Source organism: Ursus americanus, chromosome 16 (assembly GCF_024610735.1).
Source record: "Ursus americanus isolate L20-20 chromosome 16, mUrsAme1.1.p, whole genome shotgun sequence".
NCBI lineage: Eukaryota > Metazoa > Chordata > Mammalia > Carnivora > Ursidae > Ursus > Ursus americanus.
Window position 1 is genome coordinate 12,552,898 of NC_142142.1, and position 22,363 is coordinate 12,575,260.

Sequence of the window (22,363 nt, forward strand, 5' to 3'; positions counted from 1 at the left end):
GGGTATGGCTGCGTCTGCGCGGGTCTCTTAGGCGACAAGTTAAGTTTCGTTAGCTACTTCATACTTCCTTTTAAATAGTTGCTGGGCGTCTGCTCTGGCGTTTCCTGCATTTTGCTTGACAGAACCTGGCGTTTCGGTACCTAGGCGAGAAAGAGCTGTGTTTTGTCCTAGAGGCGTAGTGGAGGAGGCAGCATTGTAACCTAAGAGTTACGGGAGAAAAAAGCACCTGAGAGTTCTGGAGGTGCCTAATCCGGGCACCTGAACGGAAGTGTTAGCTCCAAGTAGAGAATGATGTGAGCAAAGATACAGAGGTGAGAAACGTTTTGTGCTTCCAGAACTCCGAACTAGGCTCATGCTGCAGCACCTACCTGAGTGGAACCCATTCTGAAGGCAGGCTAGAGTCTAGCTCTTGTTACACAATGTAGAAGTAACTTGGGGATCTTGTGAAGATTCAGATTCAGAATCTGATTCAGTAGACTCCTAGATCGTGCTGGTGCTGCTGGTGCGTGGGCTATAAGGGCCAAGGCAGAGGAATGGAGTTAGTCTGCATCACGTACTGTGTGATCTCGGGCATGACTAATCTCTCTAAACGTCGGTTTCCTTTTCTGTAAATAGGAGATAAAAATGGTGTCTACCGCATAAAGTGGTTGTGAGGATTAAATGAGAGTGCACGTGAAGAGCTTGATATGATGCCAGGACAGAATAAAGTTTCAATAAATAATGTTTCAGAGACTTTAAGTACCTTGTTGAAAGATGCACAGCATTGTAGGTACAGTGTCACTCTCCTTATAGGAGTTTATGTCCTCCTACATCTTCAAATGCTACCCACCTGAATATGACACTCAAATGTATATCTCAAGCCCAGCCCTCATCTTTCACCTCCAGACCCTTATATCCATCTGCCTAACTGACCTCTCTTAGATGTTTTAAAGGCAATTTGCATTAGTTTCCTATTCCTCCTGTAACACATTAACACAAGCTAAGCATAAGCTTAAAACAGTACAAATTTATACTCTTACAGTTCTGGAGATCAGAAGTCTAAAATCTGTCTCAATAGGCTAAAGTCAAGGTGTCATTAGGTTTGGTTCCTTCTGGAGGCTCTGAGGGGGAGAATGTCTTTTCTTTTTCAGCTTCCAGAAGTTGTCTGTATTCCCTGGCACCTTCCTCACCTAACTGTAACCTCTTCCTTATTGTCACATCTGTTGCTTTTCTGGAGTCCAATCTCCAGGACACATGTGATTACATCTAGGGCCCACCTGGATAATCCAAGATCATCTCCCCATCTCAATATTTAATTTAATCATTTCTGCCTTTTTCCGTATGCAGTAATATTCACAGGTTCCAGGGATTCAGTTTACCATATACCTCAAGCTCAATATATCCCAAACTGAAGTCATGCTGTTGCAATGTTATCCACCCAGAATGGTATCAACTGTCCAGTTGTTCACCTCCCCAACCCTGTACCTGCAAACTCACTGTGAATTGATTATCTCAACATCCATTCCCAATCCCCTTTCCCCTTTTCCATTTTCTCTCAAGAGAATAGAAAAGTTAAACAGTTGATCTTCCAGCTTCCCTGGCAGCTAGAAGTGGCCTGATGACACCGTTATGTCTGGTAAGACTTCAGCGGAAATCTGCTGGGGGTGGGGGGGGTGGTTTGAGAAAGGTTTTCCTTTCCTGATAAAAGAGACAGTTGTCTTGAATTTTACCCCTTTTCTCAATTCTTTCTGCCTTGGACTTGATCATGGGGCATGGAGCTGGTTTTGGCTGTGAGGAAAAAGATGTTCATGTTGGCCCTGGCATCACTGAACTGCTAAACAAATCCCTCCTACCTCTGGAATTCTTACTATCTTTTTGTCTAAAGAAACTTATTATTTGAGGAAATGCTCACACATGTACATGTGCACACACCATGCTTCTGTGTTCAAGCCGCTGTTGGCCAGGTTGTCAGTCATTCTGTAAAAGTATTCCTAACTGTTATTGCCGAGTCCTGTCTTTTTGACCTCCATGTCTCTCACATGCATCCCCTCCTCCCCACCCTTCTTCACTCTACCTCACTGATCTGCTTTCAGGCTCTAGTACATGCAGGTTCCTTCCTGTCATCGTGCCTTTACACATCTGTTCCCTTATCTGGAATATTCTTTTTCTTTTTTTTTTTTTTAAAGATTTTATTTATTTATTTGAATGAGAGAGAGAGCGAGCAAGTGAGAGAGAGCAATAGTAGGGGCAGAGGCAGAGACAGAGGGAGAAGCAGACTCCTCACTAAGCAGGGATGTGGGGCTTGATCCCAGGACCCTGGGATCATGACCTGAGCCACAAGCAGACGTTTAACTGACTGAGCCACCCAGGCGCCCCTGGAATATTTTTCCTTCTCCCTATTAAAAAACAAAATTCAACTCAGTAAATTTTAAAGATCTTATGCAATGACTCATGAATCAAGCAGCATCCAGTCTAGCAGATTGAAAAGAACTCTGAAAAGCTGTACAAAATGAAAGACTTCCAGAAGCAGTGGGGAGCAGGAACAAGAAGTTGTACTAGGCAGAACAAGCAGGTTGTTTATTGCTTTGGGTTGGGTTACTTTCCTTTAGGGGATAGCAGGGGTCTATTAGGCAGATTATCTAACTAGTGCTGATTAGGCAATTCCTGATTTACTTGTTTAAAATTCTATTTCTGGGAGAGCTGACATGAATGAGTCCTGGTTTGGTGGTGTGGTGCTTAGCATAAGTGACTCCATTTTGGGCCTACTGTCTTATTTTTAACATCCTTTTAGGCTAGTTAACTTAACTGTCTGTCCTTTAACCTTCAGATTAAGTACCTCTTCTCCAGGGAAACCTCCCTGGTCTCATCTTGTTCTATCCTGTGCACCAGTCAGCTGAGTGGAATTTTACATTTATTTATGTGATTATGTAATACCCCTAGTAGATATTCACTCTGTGGAGGCAGGGAGCTTGTCTACTTTTACTCACTATTATAGCAGAAGCAGCTGGAACCTATGCAGTTAGTATTTATTGAATGTGTGAGTGTCTGAAACAGGATTCTGGCTCAAGTCTCTCCTACTCCTGTGTTCCTGCTTTTTCCCTATGGTACACCATCCAGAATGAGTAGATCTGGGACATGGGGAGAAATTGCTGAAAAGGGCCAATCTCAGTTTCATAGTGTCTTCAGGCTGGAAGAACTGAGCAGATAGAACAATACACAACTTGGTGAAGAAGTTTTTGATAAACTGCATGACCTGGCATCTCCTTTCTAAGGAGTTAATTCATTCTGCTGTCAGTTTTGGTGCATTGCTGGTGTCTGGAAGCTCTCCTGACCACTATAACAAGCTTCTCTCTAAGAGGCAGGTGCTCAGATTTTGGTTATCGCACAGACTATGGCAACTCTGTGGGTTCTGAGTGCCTAGAGACATTATTTTATTTTTAGAAATATTGTATTTAGTTTTATCATGATATGTGTACTCTTTAATCCTCATCCCCTATTTCCCCTATCCCCAAACCCACCTTCCCTTGGTAACCATCAGTTTGTTCTCTATAGGAAATAGTTATATACTTGTTCTCTTATAGTTGTTTCTTGGTTTGTCTCTCTCTCTTTTTTCTTTGCTCGTTTATTTCTTAAGTTCTACATATGAGTGAGATCATATGATATTTGTCTTTTTCTAATTTATTTTGCTCATACTTATGCTCTCTAGCTTTATCCATGTTGTTGCAAATGGCAAAGTTTCATTCCTTTTTATGGCTGAATAATATTCCATTATAGATATCCACCTCTTCTCTATCCATTCATCTATCAGTGGACCCTTGGGCTGCTTCCACAGTTTGGCTATTGTAAATAATGCTGCAATAAACATGGGGGTTCATGTGTCCCTTTGTATTTTGGGGGTAAATACCCAGTAGTATGATTTCTGGATCATAAGGTAGCTCTATTTTTTAACTTTTTGAGGAACCTCTATACTGTTTTTCACAGTGGCTGCACCAGTTTGCAGTAACACCAACAGTGATAAGTGTTGCTTTTTCTCCACATCCTTGTCAATACTTATTGTTTCTTGTGTTGTTGATTTTAGCCATTCTGACAGGCGTGAAGTGATATCTCATTGTAGTTTTGATTTGCATTTCCCTGATGATGAGTGATGTTGAGCATCTTTTCATGTGTCTGTAAGCCATCTGTGTGTCTTCTTTGAAGAAATATCTATGTCTGTTGCCCATTTTTAAATTAAGTTATTTTTTGGGTATTGAGTTATGTCAGTTCTTTATATATTTTGGTTACTAACCTTTTATTGGATATGTCATTGGCAAATATCTTCTACCATTCAGTAGGTTGCTTTTAGTTTAGTTTAGTTTTGTTGACTGTTTCCTTCACTGTGTAGAATTTTTATTTTGATGTAATCCCAATAGTTTATTTTTGCTTTTATTTCCCTTGCCTCAGGAGATATATTTGGAAAATATTAAGATAGCAGATGTCAAAGAGATTACTGCCTATGCTCTCTTCAAGGATTTTTATGGTTTCAGGTCTCACATTTTGGTCTTTAATGCATTTTGAGTATATTTTTGTATGTGGTGTAAGAAACTGGTCCAGTTTCCTTCTTTTACATGTGGCTGTCCAGTTTTCCCAGTATCACTTGTTGAAGAGACTCTTTTTCCCATGGTGTATTCATTCCTCCTTTGTTGAAGATTAAATAACCATATAATTGTGGGTTTATTTCTGGGTTCCTGTTCTATTCCATTGATCTGTGTGTCTATTTTTTTGCCAGTTCCATACTGTTTTAATGACTGCTGCTTTGTAATATAACTTGAAATCTGGAATTGTGATGCCTCTAGCTTTGTTTTTCTTTCTCAAGATTGTTTTGGCTAGGGGCGCCTATGGCTCATTTGGTTGAGCATATGACTCTTGATTTCGGCTCAGGTCATGATCTCAGGGTTGTGAGATTGAGCCCCACGTTGGGCTCCATGCTGGGTGTGAAGCCTTCTTAAGAATATCTCTTTTGCTGTCTGTCTGCCCCCCCCCCAATGCTCTGCTCTGCGCTTGTGCTTGTTCTCTTTCTCTCTCTCAAAGGAAAAATAAAAAAGAGATGACGTAGGCTATTTGAGGTCCTTTGTGGTTCCATACAAATTTTAGGATTGTTTGTTCTAGTTTGGGGCAAAATGCTGTTGGTATTTTGATAGGGATCGCATTAAATCTGTAGACTGCTTTGGGTAGTTTTAACAATGTTTGTTCTTCCAACCCATGACTGTGGAATATCTTTCCATTTCTTTGTGTCATCTTAAAATTTTTCATCAGTGTTTTATAGTTTTCAGAGTCCAGGTCTTTCACCTCTTTGGTTAAGTTTGTTCCTAGATGTTTTATTGTTTTTGGTGCAATTGTAAATGGGATTGTTTTCTTATAACAATAGTGTATGGGAACGCAACAGATTTCTGTACATTGATTTTGTATCCTGTGACTTTAATGAATTCATTATCAGTTCTAGTAGTTTTTTGGCAGAGTCTTTAGGGTTTTCTATATATAGTATGTCATCTGCAAATAGTGAGAGTTTTACTTCTTCCCCACCAATTGGGTGCCTTTTATTTCTTTTTTTTTTTAAGGTTCTTAATTTATTTATTTGAGATGGTGAGCGAGTGAGAGCGATAGAGCATGAGTGGAAGGGGGAGAGTCAGAGGGAGAAGGAGAAGCAGATTCTCCACTGAGCAGGCAGCCCAGCGTGGGGCTTGATCCCAAGACCCCAGGATCTTGACCTGAGCTGAAGGCAGATGCTTAACTGACTGAGTCACCCAGGTGCCCCTAGGTGCCTTTTATTTCTTAATGTTGTCTAATTGCTGTGGCTACAACTTTCACTACTGTGTTGAATAAAAGTGGTGGAAGTGGACATCCTTGTGTTGTTCCTACCTTAGAGGGGAAGAGCTCTCAGTTTTCCACCAGTGAGTATGATGTTGGCTGGAGGTTTTTCATACAAGGCTTTTATTATGTTGAGATATGTTTCCTCCAGACCTACTTTGCAGAGGGTTTTTGTCACAAAGGGATGTACTTTGTCAAATGGTTTTTCTGCATCTGTTGAAATGATCATATGGTTTTTATCCTTTCTTTTATTGATATGACATATCACATGGATTGTTTTGCAAGTACCAAACCACCCTTGCATTCTAGGGATAAATCCCATTTGTTTGTGGTGTTCGATTTTTTAAAATATATTGTTGGATTTGGTTTGCTAATATTTTCTTGAGGATTTTTCATCTATATTCACTAGAGATATTAGCCTGCAGTTTGTGTGTGTGTGTGTGTGTGTGTGTGTGTGTGTGTGTCTGTGGTGTGTGTGATGTCTTTATCTGGTTTTGGTATCAGGGTGATACTGGTCTCATAGGATGAATTTAGGTTTTCCTTCGTCTTGTATCTTTTGGAATAGTTTAAGAGGAACGGTTATTAACTATTTTTTGGGGGTGGTATTAATTATTCCTTAAACGCTTGGTAGAATCCACCTGTGAAGCCATCTAGTCTTGGACTTTTGTTGTTTGGAAGTTTTTTGAGTACTGATTCAATTTCATTCCTGGTGATTGGTCAGTTTTTTTTTAAAGATTTTATTTATTTGACAGAGAGAGAGACAGCGAGAGAGGGAACACAAGCAGGGGGAGTGGGAGAGGGAGAAACAGGTTTCCCGCTGAGCAGGGAGTCTGATGAAGTGCTCGATCCCAGGACCCCTGGAATCATGACCTGAGCCGAAGGCAGACACTTAACAACTGAGCCATCTAGGCCCCCCTCCTGGTGATTGGTCTGTTCTAAATTTCGATTTCTTCCTGCTTTGGTTTTGGTTGATTATATGTTTTTAGGAGTTTATTCATTTCTTTTAAGTTATCCAAATTGTTGGCTTATAGGTTTTCATAATATTCACAATATGTCATAATATTGTATTTCTGGGATATTGGTTGTTATTTCTTTTCTTTCATTAGTAATTTTGTTTATTTGGGTCCTATCTCTCTCTTTTTTAAAAAAATGAGTCTTGCTAGAGGTTTATCAATTTTGTTGATCCTTTCAAAGAACCAGCTCCTGGTTTCATTTATTGTTCTATTGTTTTGTTTCCTTTCTGTATCATTTATTTCTGTTCTGATCTTTATTATATCCTGCCTTTTGCTGGGTTTGATTTTGTTTGTTGTTCTCTTTTTAGCTCTGTTAGGCGTAAGGTAAGGTTGTTTATTTGAGATTTTTCTTGCTTTTGGAGGTAGGACTGTGTTGCTATAAACTTCCCTCTTAGAACTACACTTTTGCTACATCCCCCAAATTTTGGATTGTTGTGTTTTCATTTTTGTTTCCGTGTAATTTTGATTTCTTCTTTGATTTCTTGGTTGACCCATTCATTGTTTAATAGCATGTTATTTAACTTCCATGTATTTTTGCTCTTTCCAGATTTCTTTTTTTTTTTTTTTCCCCTGGATTTTTTTCTTGTGGTTGATTTCTAGTTTCATAGCATTGTGGTCAGAAAGGAGGCATAGTGTAACTTTGATTTTTTTGAATTTGTTGAGACTTGTTTTATGGCCTAATATGTGATGTGTTCTGGAAAATGTTCCATGTGCACTTGAAAAGGATATGTTTTATGTTTTAGGGTGGAATGTTCTGAATATGTCTGTTAAATCCATCTGGTCCAATGTGTCATTCAAAGCCACTGTTTCCTTGTTGATTTTCTGTTTGGATGATCTGTCCATCAATGTAAGTAGGGTATTCTCCTACTGTTGTTGTATTCCTATCAATTATTTATTTTATGTTTATTATTAACTGTTTTATGTATTTGGATGTTCCCATGTTGGATGCATAAATATTAACAATTGTTATATCTTCTTGTTGGATTGTCCCCTTTATTATTATATGTGTCCTTCTTTGTCTCTTGTTACAGTTTTTGTTTTAAAGTTTATTTTGGGGGTGCCTCGTCAGTTAAGCGTCTGACTCTTAGTTTTGGCTCAGGTCCTGATCTCATGGCTCTTGGGATTGAGCCCTGTGTCAGACTCTGCGCTCAGCGGAAGTGTGTTTAGATATTCTCTCCCTCTGCCCTTTCCCCCACTCTCTCTCTCTTTCTCTCTCTTACTCTCAAATAAATAAATAAATCTTTAAAAAAGATAAAATTTATTTTGTCTGATATAAGTATTGCTACCCCAGCTTTCTTTGGGCCTCCATTTGCATGGTAAGTGTTTCTCCATCCCTTACTTTCAATCTGCAGGTGTCTTTTGGTCTGAAATGAGTTTCTTATAGGCAGTATATAAGTGGGTCTTGTTTTTTTACCCACTCTGTCACCCTGTGTCCTTTGATTAAAGCGTTTAGTCCATTTACATTCAAAATAATTATCAGTGGATATGTATATATTGCTTTTTTTTTTTTTTACCTGTTTTGTGGTTGTTTCTATAGATTTTTTTCTGATCCTTTCTTCTCTTGCTCTCCTTCATGGTTTGTTGGCTTTCTTTAGTGATATAGTTGGATTTCTTTCTCTTTATTATTTGCATATCTACTAGTGGGTTTTGATTTGTGGTTACCATGAGGTATAATATCTTCTGCATATAGCAGTCTATATTAAGTTGATGGTTGCTTAAGTTTATTTCATTTATTTATTTTTAAGATTTTATTCATTTATTTGACAGAGAGAGAGACAGCGAGAGAGGGAACACAAGCAGGGGGAGTGGGAGAGGAAGAAGCAGGCTCCCAGCGGAGCAGAGACCCCGATGCGGGGCTTGATCCCAGGACTCTGGGATCACGCCCTGAGCCGAAGGCAGACGCTTAACGACTGAGCCACCCAGGCGCCCCGGTTGCTTAAGTTTAAACCCATTCTTTACTCCTCTCCCTCTCCCATGTTTTAGGTATATGGTGTCATATTTTACATCTTTTTATTGTATGAATCACTTGACTGATTTTTATAGAAATATATATATTTTTACCACTTTTGTATATTTTTCTTTTCATACTCTCACTTATGTTCTTTCCTTGCCACTCAAAGAAGCCTCTTTAATATTTCCTGTAGGGCTCATTTAGTGGTCATGAACTCCTTTAGTTTTTGTTTGTCTGAGAAACTCTTTTTTTTCTCCTACTATAGCCTTGCTGGGTAGAGTTTTCTTGGCTGCAGATTTGTCCCTTTCAGCACTTTGACCATATCATGCCATTCCCTTGGCCTGCAAAGTTTCTGCTGAAAAAGCTGCCGATAGCCTTATGGGGTTTCTTTTGTATGTAACTATCTTCCTTTCTCTTGCTGCTTTAAATTTTTTCTTTATTGCTACTTTTTGCCATTTTAATTACTATATATCTTGATGTCGACCTCCTTGGGTTGAACTTTTTTGGGGGGGATTTCTGTGCCTCTGGGATCTGGATATTTTTTCTTCCCCAGATGGGAAGTTTTCAGATATTATTTCTTCAAAGACATTTTCTGCCCCCTTATATCTCTCTTCTTCTAAGATCCCTATAAAATGGATGTTTTTACACTTGATGGCATCACTGAATTCCCTAAGACTATTCTCAATTTGCATAATTTTCTTTCCTTTGCTTTCTTTTACTTTCTATTACTCCGTCTTCCAGTTCATTAATTTGTTCCTCTGCTTTGTCCAACCTGCTATTTATTTCATCAAGTGTATTTTTAATTTCATTTATTGTGTTCTTGATCTCTGATTCTTTTTTTATCTCTCTGTTAAGGGTCTCACTGGTATCCTCCCTTCTTTTCTCAAGTCTAGTGAGTATCTTTATGATCATTACTTAATTTTTTTTAAGAGATTTTATTTATTTATTTGAGAGAGAGAACAAGAGAGAGAGAGCAATGAGCAGGATGAGCAGTGAGGAGTAGAGGGAGAAGCAGGCTCTCCACTGAGCGGGGAGCCAGACACAGGGCTCGATCCTTGGACTCCAGGATCATGACCTGAGCTGAAGGCAGACGCTTAACCACTTAACTGTCCAGTCGCCTCAATGATCATTACTTTAAATTCTCTATCAGACATATTACTTATGTCTGTCTTGTGTTGGTCTCTTGCTGTAGTTTGGTCCTGTTCTTTCATTTGGGATATGCTTCTCTGTCTCCTCATTTTTTCTGACTTTCTGTATCTGTTTCTCTGTGTTAGAAATGTCAGCTACTTGTCTCGCTCTTAAAGATAATAGTCTTAAAAAGAAGAGGTCCATTGTTGCCCTGACACTTCAGGGAGTGTCTCCTGTGTGTTTTACATGTGATCTGCTGTTGAGTCTTGGCCTCTTTTTCCTTCAGTCCACTTGTCTGCAGAGGCTCTTTTTGCTGTTGTGGGCAGCAAAGTGTGCAGTGGTCTGCTTGTGAAAGGAGATGTGTTCCTGCCACTGCCAGAACTGAGGTCCTGCAAACTGTGTGGGTCAGGAGATGTGGTGCTGGCAGGGTTTGCACTGGTCTTCTGGGGGAGGGGCCCACAGCACGAAGGCTCAAGCTAGCATACCTGGGAAAGGCAGATCCAGCAAAGGGCTGTGGGGTAGGGTTTGGTGCAGGCAAGTTAGGTAAGGAGTGTGAGCACTGCTGGTTCCCGCAGGTGGCAGTTGTTTATGCTGGGGTGTAGGGGAGGGAAATGACACCTGCCAGCTCCTTTGTTCCTAGTGCAGTTTCCTCGTGATCCCTGTCTCTCCAGGCTGTGCTTTGAGATGAGTAAATCACCCTCCCTCCCATCTGCACCTGGCGTTTTTCAAACTGCTGGTTCTATGTCATATCTGCTATTTGTTATGCTGCCTCTTTATTTAAGGGAGGGGACTCTGGTTCCTAATGCCTTCTGGGCTCTCCCAGAGCTGATTTTTTAAAATTTCAGGCTTTAAGTCTGGCTAGTTTTAAGAACTCAAAAAATTCAGCCCTTCTCACTTTCATAGGCAAGTATTACTGAGACTCTTTCTCCCCGTTCATGGGCTCTGAGGTGTGAAAGTCTAATTTCTGCTCTTTTCTGCATCACTGGCTCCCTCCGCGCCATGGATGGCCATGGTCCATTCACTCCCAGACTGGTCTTTGCCCTTCCTACCTTTTTCATTGTGGCCTCTTCCCTGCCTTTAGTTGTGGAGTTTGTTCTTCCAGTCTTTGGGTTGCTTTCTGGGTTATTTACGCTGATATGGGTGTTATCTAGTTGTATCTGTGGGAGGAGGCAAGCTTAGGGTCTTCTTATGACACCATCTTCCCAGCCGACCTTTTGTTTTTAATTCTTACATTTTTTTGGAACCCAAACCAAAGATTATGATTAATCCAATAAATTATATATTTTTAGACCTCAAGATGATTGTACATAATGTCACTTGAAGAGTAATTAAAGTCAGAAAGAATCAAATTCCATGTTTAAAAATAAAAATGAACAGTTCTGCATTTAGATATTGTATTAGTTCTCTATTGCTGCTTAACAAATTACCTCAAAACTTGGTGACTTAACCCAAGAAGTATTTATTATCTCATTGCTTCTGTGGTCGGGAGTTCAAGAGTGGCTCAGCTGGGTGGTTGTGGTTCAGGGTCTCTAGTGAGGTTGCAGTCAGGATTCCATTAGGGGCTGTGGTCAACTGAAGGCCTGAATGGAGCTGAAGGATACACTTCCAGCAGGCCTTAGTACCTTGCCATGTGGACCTTTTCTTGGGCTGTGTGAGTGTCCTCAGGACATGGCAACTGGCTACTTCTGAATGAGTGATCCAAGAACCAGCAAGGGGCAAGTCACAATGCCTCTTATGACCCAGGCTCTGAAGGTGCACATTGTCACTTTTGCTTTCTTCTATTTTTTTAGAAGCTATCTACTAAATCCAGCCCATACTCAAACAGAGTAGGCTCCACCCTTTGAAGGGAGGAATAGCAAAGCATTTGTTGACCTATTTTAAAACTATCATGGGGTACCTAGGTGGCTCAGTCTGTTATTAGGTGTCTGCCTTAGGCCCAGGTCATGATCTCGGGGTCCTGGGATTGAGCCCCACTTCAGGCTCCCTGCTCAGTGGGGAGTCTGCTTCTCTCTTTCCCTCTGCCCCTCCTCACTGCTCGTGCTCTCTCTCTCTCAAAAAAATAAATAAAATCTTAAAAAATAAAACCATCATAGATGTCTCAGCCATATTCTTATGATATCAGGAGTATGATTATATCTAGATGAAAAAACAAAAAACCCAGACTCTTGTGGGAGGGCCCTTCCTTTATCATATCTGGTTTGTCCTCCTTATCAACAGTTGTCCCCCTCATGTTTCCTCCCAAGATGTGCAGGCCCTATGTTAGGCTGTACATTTCGAGGGTGAGTCAGAACAAGAGTTGCTTTGCCTAAGAACTGATGTATGCAGGTACCATGCTGAGCATCTCCGTTCTTTTTATCTTCACTGCCATCCTTTGAGATAAGTACTATGATTATCCCCACTTTGCAGATGAGGAAACAGGCTCAGGGCGGTTAAATAACTGGCCCAAGGACACTCAGTACGTTGAGGAGGTAGGATTTGAATTCAGGACTGTCTAAATATTTCTGGCCTTCCTGGAGCTCAAGGTCTTCCAAAGCACACAGCACACGACCAGTTGCTGGTAGAGTGTGATAGTCGCAGCAGTTAGAGTTATGTGCAAGGCAGAAAGGTGCATAAAGGAGGAGATAACCAAATCGCCTAGTGCCGCACCACCTCCAGGGTCATCTTCCGCAGTGCGGGTCTTTCTGTCTGCAGGTAAAAGGTGAACCTTCATGACACAGCTCCTGGGGCTTCTTCAGCTTCACTTCATCCTGCATCTTCCACCAAACCTGTCCTAGTCACATGGAACTTCTTACTCTTCTCTGGACACACCGCGTTCTTCATACACCTGTGCCTCTGCATACGTCGTTCTGTTTTTCTGAAATGCCCTCTTCTTCCAGTCTGTCAAGTTGCCACAACGCCTTCATGACCTATCTCAAATAGTTCATGAAATTTTCCCAAACTACTTTGTGCAACCTTCCTTTTAGAGAATTTACTGGTAGCTGTTGTAATTGCAACCCCAGTGGCAGCCAGGGCCTCCAAGAGTCTTAAAATCTAGGTAAAATTGACTTCGCCTAACCATTTCCTCCCAAGTTTACAGCTTTGTGGAAGTCAAAGCTCTCCCTCATTTTTCTGCAGATTCTCAGACTTACATTGTTACATCAGGTCTTTTCTCTTGGGCTCCCTACTTCCTCATGTGTGGCCTGTGTTTTCAACTTGTAATCCAGACGGGAAATTCTGCTCCTTCACTGGTCTCCAAGCAAAATCTGCTTACACGCAGTACTTAGGAATGCAGAAGGCTTTACTGAAGAGCTGGGGGTCACACAGCAGATCTTTTAAAGCCCTGGGGAGTGACCCTGGCCCTCTTCAGTCCTCTTTGGCTACTTTGTCATGGATGTTCCCCCTTTGCCCTTTCCTCATGCAGTACCAGGTCCTCCCCCCGCCCCCCATTTCTCTGACGTTTCCTTCCTTTCTGAGGGAACAAAGCTCTTCCAGAGCCTTTCTCATGCAGAGCAGATCCAGGGCACTTTCTGCTCCTGGCCTCTCCTTCTACCTAAGAGCTTATAGAAGTGTTTTCCCAAACAAAGGCAAGTCCTTTCCAAAGAGGATTTTCTGGAGCCAACAGTTAGGAAAATAATTTCCCCATCTCTTTACCTAACTGTGTTTATGAGTGTTTTACCCCTGGGTCTGAATTAGGCCTTATTTGGTTCATTTTGATTACCCCAGCTTCCTGCACAGGGGCCTTAGTAACATTTGTTGAAAAAATGAATTGATGATTGATGGGAATGATTGACTGAAAAAACAGAATAAAAGAACGAAGAGGTTGATGTTAATTTGATTTGATGGTTCCCAGGGATCTTTGCAATGCAAAAGAAAGACACTGACCAAGGGTCTAAGCCCTAATTTTAGTCCTGGTGTTGCCTTTAACTTGCTGTGTATCCATGGGCAGGTGTCTTTTCCGCTCTGGACTTGGCTGTAAGATGAGATGGTGGCTTCTAGTTATTCCTTTTTGTTCCGCCAACCACATTTGGTTCTAATCGCCACTTGATATCTGAAGCTACACACTGGGTCCCTGGCTGGCCTGCTGGGTAGCTTATTATTAAAGTCCACCTGCCTGGCCAAGAGGTGCTTTCAAATCATCATGGGGAGGTAGGGGGGAAGGGAGTATTGGGAAGTTTTCAGTTAACCATAACTGCGCCTCAGATAAAGCTCATTGGCTATGTACTGCCACTGCGTAAGAAGTGATTTCAAAGCAGAGGGCCAACCTGGAATTGTTCTAGCCTGTGGTTCTGATTCAGCGATGCCAGATTTCTCCACCTGCACATGCCTCACCCTTCTCTACTCCTTTATGTATTAAATCCCATCAGTCTTTTCCTGTACCAGCCCTCAAGCAGGTGTGTGTATGAGTGCATGTGCACACACCCACTTCCTTGACCAGCTTTATTGTCTCTGAAATTTCCTGAAACTTTCTATAGCATTTCATTATTTCTTCCTTTCCTTTTTTCATCCCCTCCCCCCTCCCCTCCCTTCCCCTCCCCTCCTCTCACCTCTCCTTAAGCAGGCTCTATGCCCAGAGCACAGCCCAACACGAGGCTTGATCTCACAACCCTGAGATCTGACCTGAGCCAAAATCAAGAATCAGCTGCTTAAGCGACTGAGCCACCCTAGTGCCCCATCTTTAGTATTTCTGAAGGAATTGAGGACCCCATATCATATTCTTGGTAAAGCTTCACTCATAGCTGCTTCTCCGTTTGGGGCCTTACAACTTAAGCTACTTATCATGAGTCCTCAGAGGCAAGAGTTTGTGAGAACTAAGTGATCGGTTTCCATTTATTCTTAGTTCATTGATATCACTAAGCCACTCTGCCAGCAACCTGTATTTTTGAGAGCTGAAGGGTATCCAATGGGTTATTTTCTATAATGGATTTTGTTGCTGCTGCCAGGACCCCTATTTCGGGCATCTTTGCTTTTAGAGGTTCTGGGGTAACTTAAAAATAAAGGCAAGAACAGGTATAACCCACAGAATCTTAGAATATTTGATTAGTGACCAGCTGTACGTGAACTAGGATGTGATTAATAACAATTATTTGATCATTAGCATACATTTACCTATGCCAAACATTGAGCTAAGTGTAGTACAAAAGACATCTCATTTATGTAAACATTATGAACAGACAACATTGGACAGGTTGAGAAACTTGCTCAGGTGGGGCGCCTGGCTGGCTCAGTCAGTAGAGCATGCAACTCTTGACGGAGCTGGAATTCACACCAGTCTGCCGGGTGTCAGTATCTGCATTCCTAAGCACTATACTACTTTTTTCTCCCAGCTCCCAATTTGATATTCCAAAGAAGAAGAATTATATAAGGAAGAGGAAAAAAAAATCTCTTCCTGTATTAGCCCCTTTGTCCTTAACTTGGAAGTGTTTGCCATGGGGTCTCTTCCAATGTTGTCTTCATGAGTGTTCCATGCTTGTGGCACTCTGACCATAAGTCCAGAAGAATCCAGACTTCATTGAGCATCTTGATGTTTGGATCCTTCCCCTTATCCACATCAGAAGATGATACAGATATTAACATTATATAGACCCTGGATATCAACTGGACAAAGATGAAAGCAAACTATTCTAAGAGCAGAAGGACTGCTGATTATCACCAGGTGACCCAATTTCATTGGAAGAAAATGTATATGACGTTTCATGAACAATAACATTGTTTTGTGTTGGCACACAATGGAGGACATTTGACTCCAACCCCCAGCCACTGAGGACAGAAGTCCAGAATAGCCTCCCAATTCTGATTAAAGCCTTAACCATTTGTCTTAGCCTACGTTCTCCTGAAAGCAGAGCTTGAGACAAAGGTTTATATGTGAGGAGTTTAATTTGATATGGTTATGCTGGGAAGCAGGAGCAAAGGAAAAAGAATGAAGCAGAGCAAATAGAAGAATGAGATGTTGACGTGACTACCATTAAGGACAACGGGTTATCAAATATGGGAGACCTTCTGAGAAGCTCTGTGAAATGCATTTAAGGACCATCTTGCTCAGGGAAGAAAGAAATATTTATCGGTCAGTGTCTATCTCCCATTGGTCAAGAGTGGCCCTAGGGAACATTTAGGTGTCCTGTAAATGAGTGTTAAGTGAACTCCCACATTTATCCCTTGTGGCAGCTCGAAGAGTCTGGGAGGCTGGAAATGAGAGGCATGTGGCAGGCCTGAAGCCGGGCACTGTGAGGTTGCGTCTGCATGAAGCTAGACATTGTACTCAATGGCTGGATTAAAAGATGAGACACCGTCCCCCCTCCCCTCTTGCACCATTCAGCCCTGCTTATGCCCTCCTCTAGGTCCAGTTGGTCATAGAGTCCTCTTCAGGGTGTCTGCTGGCTGCACTCTGTGCAGCCACTTAATAATCCAAGAGAATTAGTGAAACAAGTCTCAATTCCTGTGGCTGCACTTGGTCCCAAAGCTGTAACTGATATTCCTCATTGTTTTCCTCTGCCATCCAGTCTAGATTTTCCTTACTCTCAGTCCACACTCTGTCTGGTCTTGGTTTCTTGCCTGGTGGTGGTAGTTGGGAGACTATGACCTTCATCCTAGAAGTCCTTATCGTTGCCTTCCCTTTGACAGGTCATACTTATCGTAATTGCCTGTTCGTCATTACCACTGGGTTTGTTCCTGAGCTGGCTCTTAACTGAGCTCTAATAGAAAATCCCACCATTCTGGTAATAATCCTTCTAGGTAACGAAATATACAATATGATCAGTGGATCCCTATAAGCAGCACCTCCTATGCTAAAAGTGGGTCCCTTGTTCTGAGTCAATGTTTTGTGGACGTAGGGACCTTGGAAGCTTTCAGATGGTAGTTCTAGTATAGGCAGTGAAGACGAAATTATATCCAGGGTGGGCATAATTTCAATTCTCTTCCCAGGACTGAAGAGGTTTGATTAATCAACCTGCCACCAAGAGGCTGACTGGTTTCTTTAAGTATTGGTGTTATGCTGAGAGCTCAGCACTGGTCTTTGCTACTGGCTATTTTTTTTTTTATGAAATATTTTATTTTGAAATAACCAGATGCACTTGCAGATTTTAGAGTTAATATAGATCCCACATGCTCTTTATCCAGTTTCCCTTGGGGCATCATCTACAGAACTAGAGTGATAATGTGGATCAACTTAGCTTTTTTCCCACCAAATTTTAATTAATTAATTAATTAGCAGAATAATCTCCAACACATTTTATTGACTGAAGTTCTTTTTTTTTTTTAATTTTTTCATCTTCTTTTTTCTTCCAAGTTTTTATTAAATTCTATTTAGGTAATATACAGTGTAATATTAGTTTCCAGTGAAGGATTTAGTGATTCATCACTTACATACAACACCCAGTGCTCATCACAAGTGCACTCCTTGGGGCGCCTGGTGGCTCAGTTGGTTAAGCATCTGCCTTCAGCTCAGGTCATGATCACAGGGTCCTGGAATCCAGCCCTACATCGGGCTCCCTGCTCAGTGGGAAGCCTGCTTCTCCCTTCCCTCTGCCTGTTGCTCTCCCTGCTTGTGCTCTCTCTCTCTCTGTCAAAAACAAACAAACAAACAAACAAACAAACAAACAAACAATGTGCTCCTTAATCCCCATCACCTATTGGACCCATCCACCCACCCACCTCCCTCTGATAACCATCAGTTCTCTATAGTTAAGAGTCTGTTTTCCGCTTGTCTCCTTAATCCCCATCACCTATTTGACCCATCCACCCACCCACCTCCCTCTGATAACCATCAGTTCTCTATAGTTAAGAGTCTGTTTTCCGTTTGTCTCTCTATTTTTTTCCCCACTATGTTCATCATTTTGATTCTTAAATTTCACAAATGAGTGAAGTATGGTATTTGTCTTTCTCTGACTTATTTCACTTCACATAACACTCTCTAGCTCCATCCACGATAAGTATACTCTTTAATCCGCATCCCCTATAACCCCCATCCCTCCGCCCACCTCCTTTCTGGTAACCATCAGTTTCTTCTCTATTGTTAAGAGTCTGTTTCTTGGTTTGTCTTTCTCTCTCTCTTTTTCTCCTTTGCTTGTTTGTTTTATTTCTTAAATTCCACATATGGGTGAGATCATATGGTGTTTGTCTCTCTCTGATTTATTTTGCTTGGCATTATGCTCTCTAGCTCCATCCATGTCATTGCAAATGGCAAGATTTCATTCTTTTTTATGGTTGAATAATATTCCATTATAGACTTATACCACATCTTCCTTATCCATTCATCTATTGGTGGACACTTGGGCTGCCTCCATAATTTGGCTGTTGTAAATGCTGCAATAAACATAGGGTTGCATGTATCCCTTTGAATTAGTGTTTTTATATTTTGGGGGTAAATGCCCAATAGGGCAATTACTGGGTGGTGGGTTAATTCTATTTTTAACTTTTTGAGGAACCTCTATACTGTTTTCCACGGTGGCTGCACCAGTTTGCATTCCCACCAACAGTGCACTGTGGCTCTTTTTCAGTGATAGGAATGCTAGTGCAAAAACTTGTCCTTTACCTTAAATGGGATGTACTACATACCCTAGGCTATTGAACCACAAAAAACTTCTCTAACATGGCAAGCCCCTGAATCTTAATGGGGTTTCTCTCCCAACCTCTGAAACACTCATGTCTTTTGGGGGCATCTAAGGTACTTTCCTGCCTATCAGGACTGCTAGCATGATGTCATCATTCTAGTGGCCCACTGTCGATGTTTTCTGGAATGAGAAGATGATCAAGGGGTTTATAGACCACTCTGTGACAGAGCAAGAGAGTTGACATAGACTTGGGGTAAGACAGTGAGTGTGGACTTATATCCTTTTCAGATAAATGTTAATTTTTTTTGTTTGTTTATATATGTATGTATGTATGTATGTAAGTAAGCTCTACACCCAATGTGAGGCTCAAACTCAATGACCCTGAGATCCAGAGTCACATGCTCTTCCAACCGAGCCAGCCAGGCGCCCCAGGTAAGCTGTTTCTGATCCTCTTTAGCAATGGACAAGAATATGTTTGTCAGATCAATAGTCACCTTTCAAGTGCATTACGGTTAGAGCACCACATTCAGCTTGGCAGCTACAATTAAGGTTACAAGTCGGTTAGGTTTATGATAGTCCACCATCATCTGTCAGGGCCTATTTGCTTTTTGCAGAGGCCAGAGAGGTGACTTGAATAGGGATATAATGGGATGAACACTCTTCCATCCTTTAAGTCTTTTATGATAAGTACTAATTTCTGCAGTTCCCTTCCGGATGCAGTGTTGCTTCTCGCGTACCCTCCTAGCTGGCTGTAGCAGTGGGCTGGCTGGGTAATATCACAGGCTTCCAGTTGGCCCTTTATACTATAAAGATCAGGAAATTAAGGCAAAGATTCTGATATCTGCTAAAAATATCTCTATCAATCTGTACTCTCAAATATTGGGGGATTAATTACAGAGTAGGTCTATGAATGTATTTCACCATTGTGACATGTGCTTGGACTAGAAGTCCTTTTATCACTTGGTGTCCATATTCCTCACTCTAACCAGAGGCCCCTTATGATGTTTGGGGGCCCCTGGTATAATCAGTGTCTGCTCACACTCCATATCCAACCATCCTGAGAGGTTTTTTTCTCCCCTATCCAACCTTGCATTCCATCCATCCACCTAAGTCTAATACCTTCAAGGTCCATCTTCACACATGTTCCCTTGCTTCCTTCCAGCACGCATTGGCCAGGGCCTGCAATACGTTTGGTGTAGAAGTCATCTCCTCCCAGGACAGAGACCCTTCTTTCCAGCCCAGGCCAATACCTGACTCTGGTTATTAGCCTGGCAGCCAATGGGGTGATGGGTCAGATACTGAGTAGGGAGAGTGGCATCTTGTAAAGTACCTGCCTTAGTTCAGGCTTTTGTAGCATCTCCAAACAAGGAGAGACTGCTTTCTTCTGGCAAGAGGGAATGGGCTGCTTCTGCTGCAAGAGAGAATCTGGAGTTTCAGTTTCTAAGGTTTCTCTGCTAACGTGACCCTATCTCAGGTATTAGGATGCTCTTCTTTTTCTAGCGGGACTCTGGCATTGGCACAGGAGACAACAGAGGTTGTGCATGCCACCTCCTTTGCAGCTGCCACCAGTGCCATACTGAGAAGGGCCCTCAAAAAATAAAACATGGAGCCTACTTGTTTAAAATGTTCCTTTTGAAAGGCATCTCGGCTCCTTCCACGATTTAGCTATTGTGGACAATGCTGCTATGGACATTGGGGTGCATATGGCCCTTCTCTTCACTACGTCTGTATCTTTAGGGTAAATAACCAACAGATGACTGGATTAAGAAGATGTGGTCCATATATACAATGGAATATTACTCAGCCATCAAAAAGAATGATTTCTCAACATTTGCTGCAACATGGACGGGACTGGAGGAGATAATGCTAAGCAAAATAAGTCAAGCAGAGAAAGACAATTATCATATGGTTTCACTCACTTACGGAACATAAGAAGTAGGAAGATTGGTAGGAGAAGAAAGGGAAGAAGAAAGGTGGGGTAAACAGAAGGGGGAATGAACCACGAGAGACTATGGACTCTGGGAAACAAACTGAGGGCTTCAGAGGGGAGGGGGGTGGGGGAATGGGATAGGCCGGTGATGGGTATTAAGGAGGGCACGTATTGCATGGTGCACTGGGTGTTATGCGCAAGTAATGAATCATGGAACTTTACATCAAAAACTAGGGATGTACTGTATGGTGACTAACATAATATAATAAAAAATATTATTATAATAAAAAAGTTCCTTTAAATTTTCTGATTATCATAATATTATGTGTTCATTGTACAAAATTTATAAAGTACAGAAAAGTATAAAGACATGGAAAAAGTTATCACCCGTAATTATGCTACCCAGAGGCAACTGGCACATTTACTTCCAATCTTTTTTTAATGCCTATTTTAACCTAGCTGAGGTCAGGCTATAAATATAATTTTATCTGTTCACTTAAAATATTCACTTAGTTTGAGAAAAATTGCCCATACTATTAAAATCCCAAGTTTTAGAAGCTGAATTTGCACAAGTAGATAGAGCCGAAATTTAATGAACTGTTCTGTTATTGGGCATTTAAGTTGTTTCCAAATTTTGCTGTAGGGGCAGGAGTAAGGGTCTTAGAGGCAGGTGTACTTGAGTTCCGGTCTTGGTTCTGCTTACTAGCTGTGTAGCCCTGGGTAAATTACTGGATTTTAAATTCATCTTCTAAAAATTAGGTTGACAGTTCCTATCCCCTAAGGTTTTGGTGAGGATTAAGTGATACGTATAAACACCAAAAGCAGCTCTTGGCACATAGCAGGTGTTCAATAAATGATACTGGGATGGGACATCTTTCCCTTGGTCCCCATTTTGGGTGATTTTATTGAATTCTGAATTTTTTTAGTCCCCCAAATTGCCCTCTGCCGTATAGCATAATAATTAAGAAGAAAAGACCTGGGAATCGGGCTGTGGGGTTTTGAGTCTTGGCTTTACCAGTCACTAGCTGTTGAACTTCAGGCAAGTGATTTAACTTTTCTGGGCCTCAGTTTCTTTGTCTATAAAATGAGGGAAATGATGGCACGTGTCTCATAGTATTATTTTGAGAACTGAGTGGAAAATACTTAGAATTGCCTGGTACGTGGTAAGCACTTTGTAACTGTGATCGTTATCATGATTCTCATTAACTGGCCAACGTTGTCACTCAGAATTTCTCACGGGCTGACTTTTCCTTCAGAGTTCCCACTCTGTTGCTCACTTTCTTAACTCCCTACTTCTTCTCTCTTCTTCCCAGCCCCAAATCTAATTCTTATTTTATGTTATCTCTGTTTAGTTTTTTCCATCCAAACCATACCTGAGGGGCTCCAAGTTTCTGGGGGAATGTAATAATAGAAACGTTTACCCAGCTCTGAATCTGTACCAGGCACTGAGCTAAATGCTTTACGTGGATTAGCTCATTTAATTCTCACCACAGTCTCATGAAGTAAATATAAATGTTATGCCCACTTTATAGATGGAGGACACTGCGGTTTTGGAAAAATGTAACAGCTTACCTAAGGTCATACCCTAGGAACTCGTGGAGTCAGGAGTTGAACCCAGGTTTGTGGGATTCCATATGCTGTGCTCTAACCATTGGAAGATGGTAACCACAGGAAGATGGTTACAGTTGTACACTCTGGTGTTAGACTGTCTGTGTTCAAATTTTGGATTCGTTACTGTCATGCCTACTACCTAAGTGGCTCCTGAAAGGAATTGCTATTCCATTTGAGATAGAAGCAAATGTGGTCCACCTGTATTTTTACATAGTGTTTTCTCCAAAACCCAGCATAGAACCTGCCAGAGAACAGATGCCCTACAGACTTTTGCTCAAACAAAACATTCACTACACTATTATAGACACTGTGTGGGTTACGACTGGATCGATGTGTTGTTTTTGCCCTCAAGGAACTTACAGACTAGGAGAAACTAGTCAGG

The 22,363-nt window shown here is 41.4% G+C and overlaps 1 long non-coding RNA gene across 1 annotated transcript; it reads left to right on the plus strand.

The window, feature by feature from the left end:
- The first annotated feature begins 67 nt into the window (after nucleotides 1-67).
- Nucleotides 68-20,617, plus strand: LOC148108762 (uncharacterized). Its single transcript, XR_015726942.1, has 4 exons — nucleotides 68-311; nucleotides 1,540-1,615; nucleotides 18,783-18,872; nucleotides 20,178-20,617. It is a non-coding gene; the product is annotated as an uncharacterized LOC148108762 (long non-coding RNA).
- The last annotated feature ends 1,746 nt before the right edge of the window (nucleotides 20,618-22,363 follow it).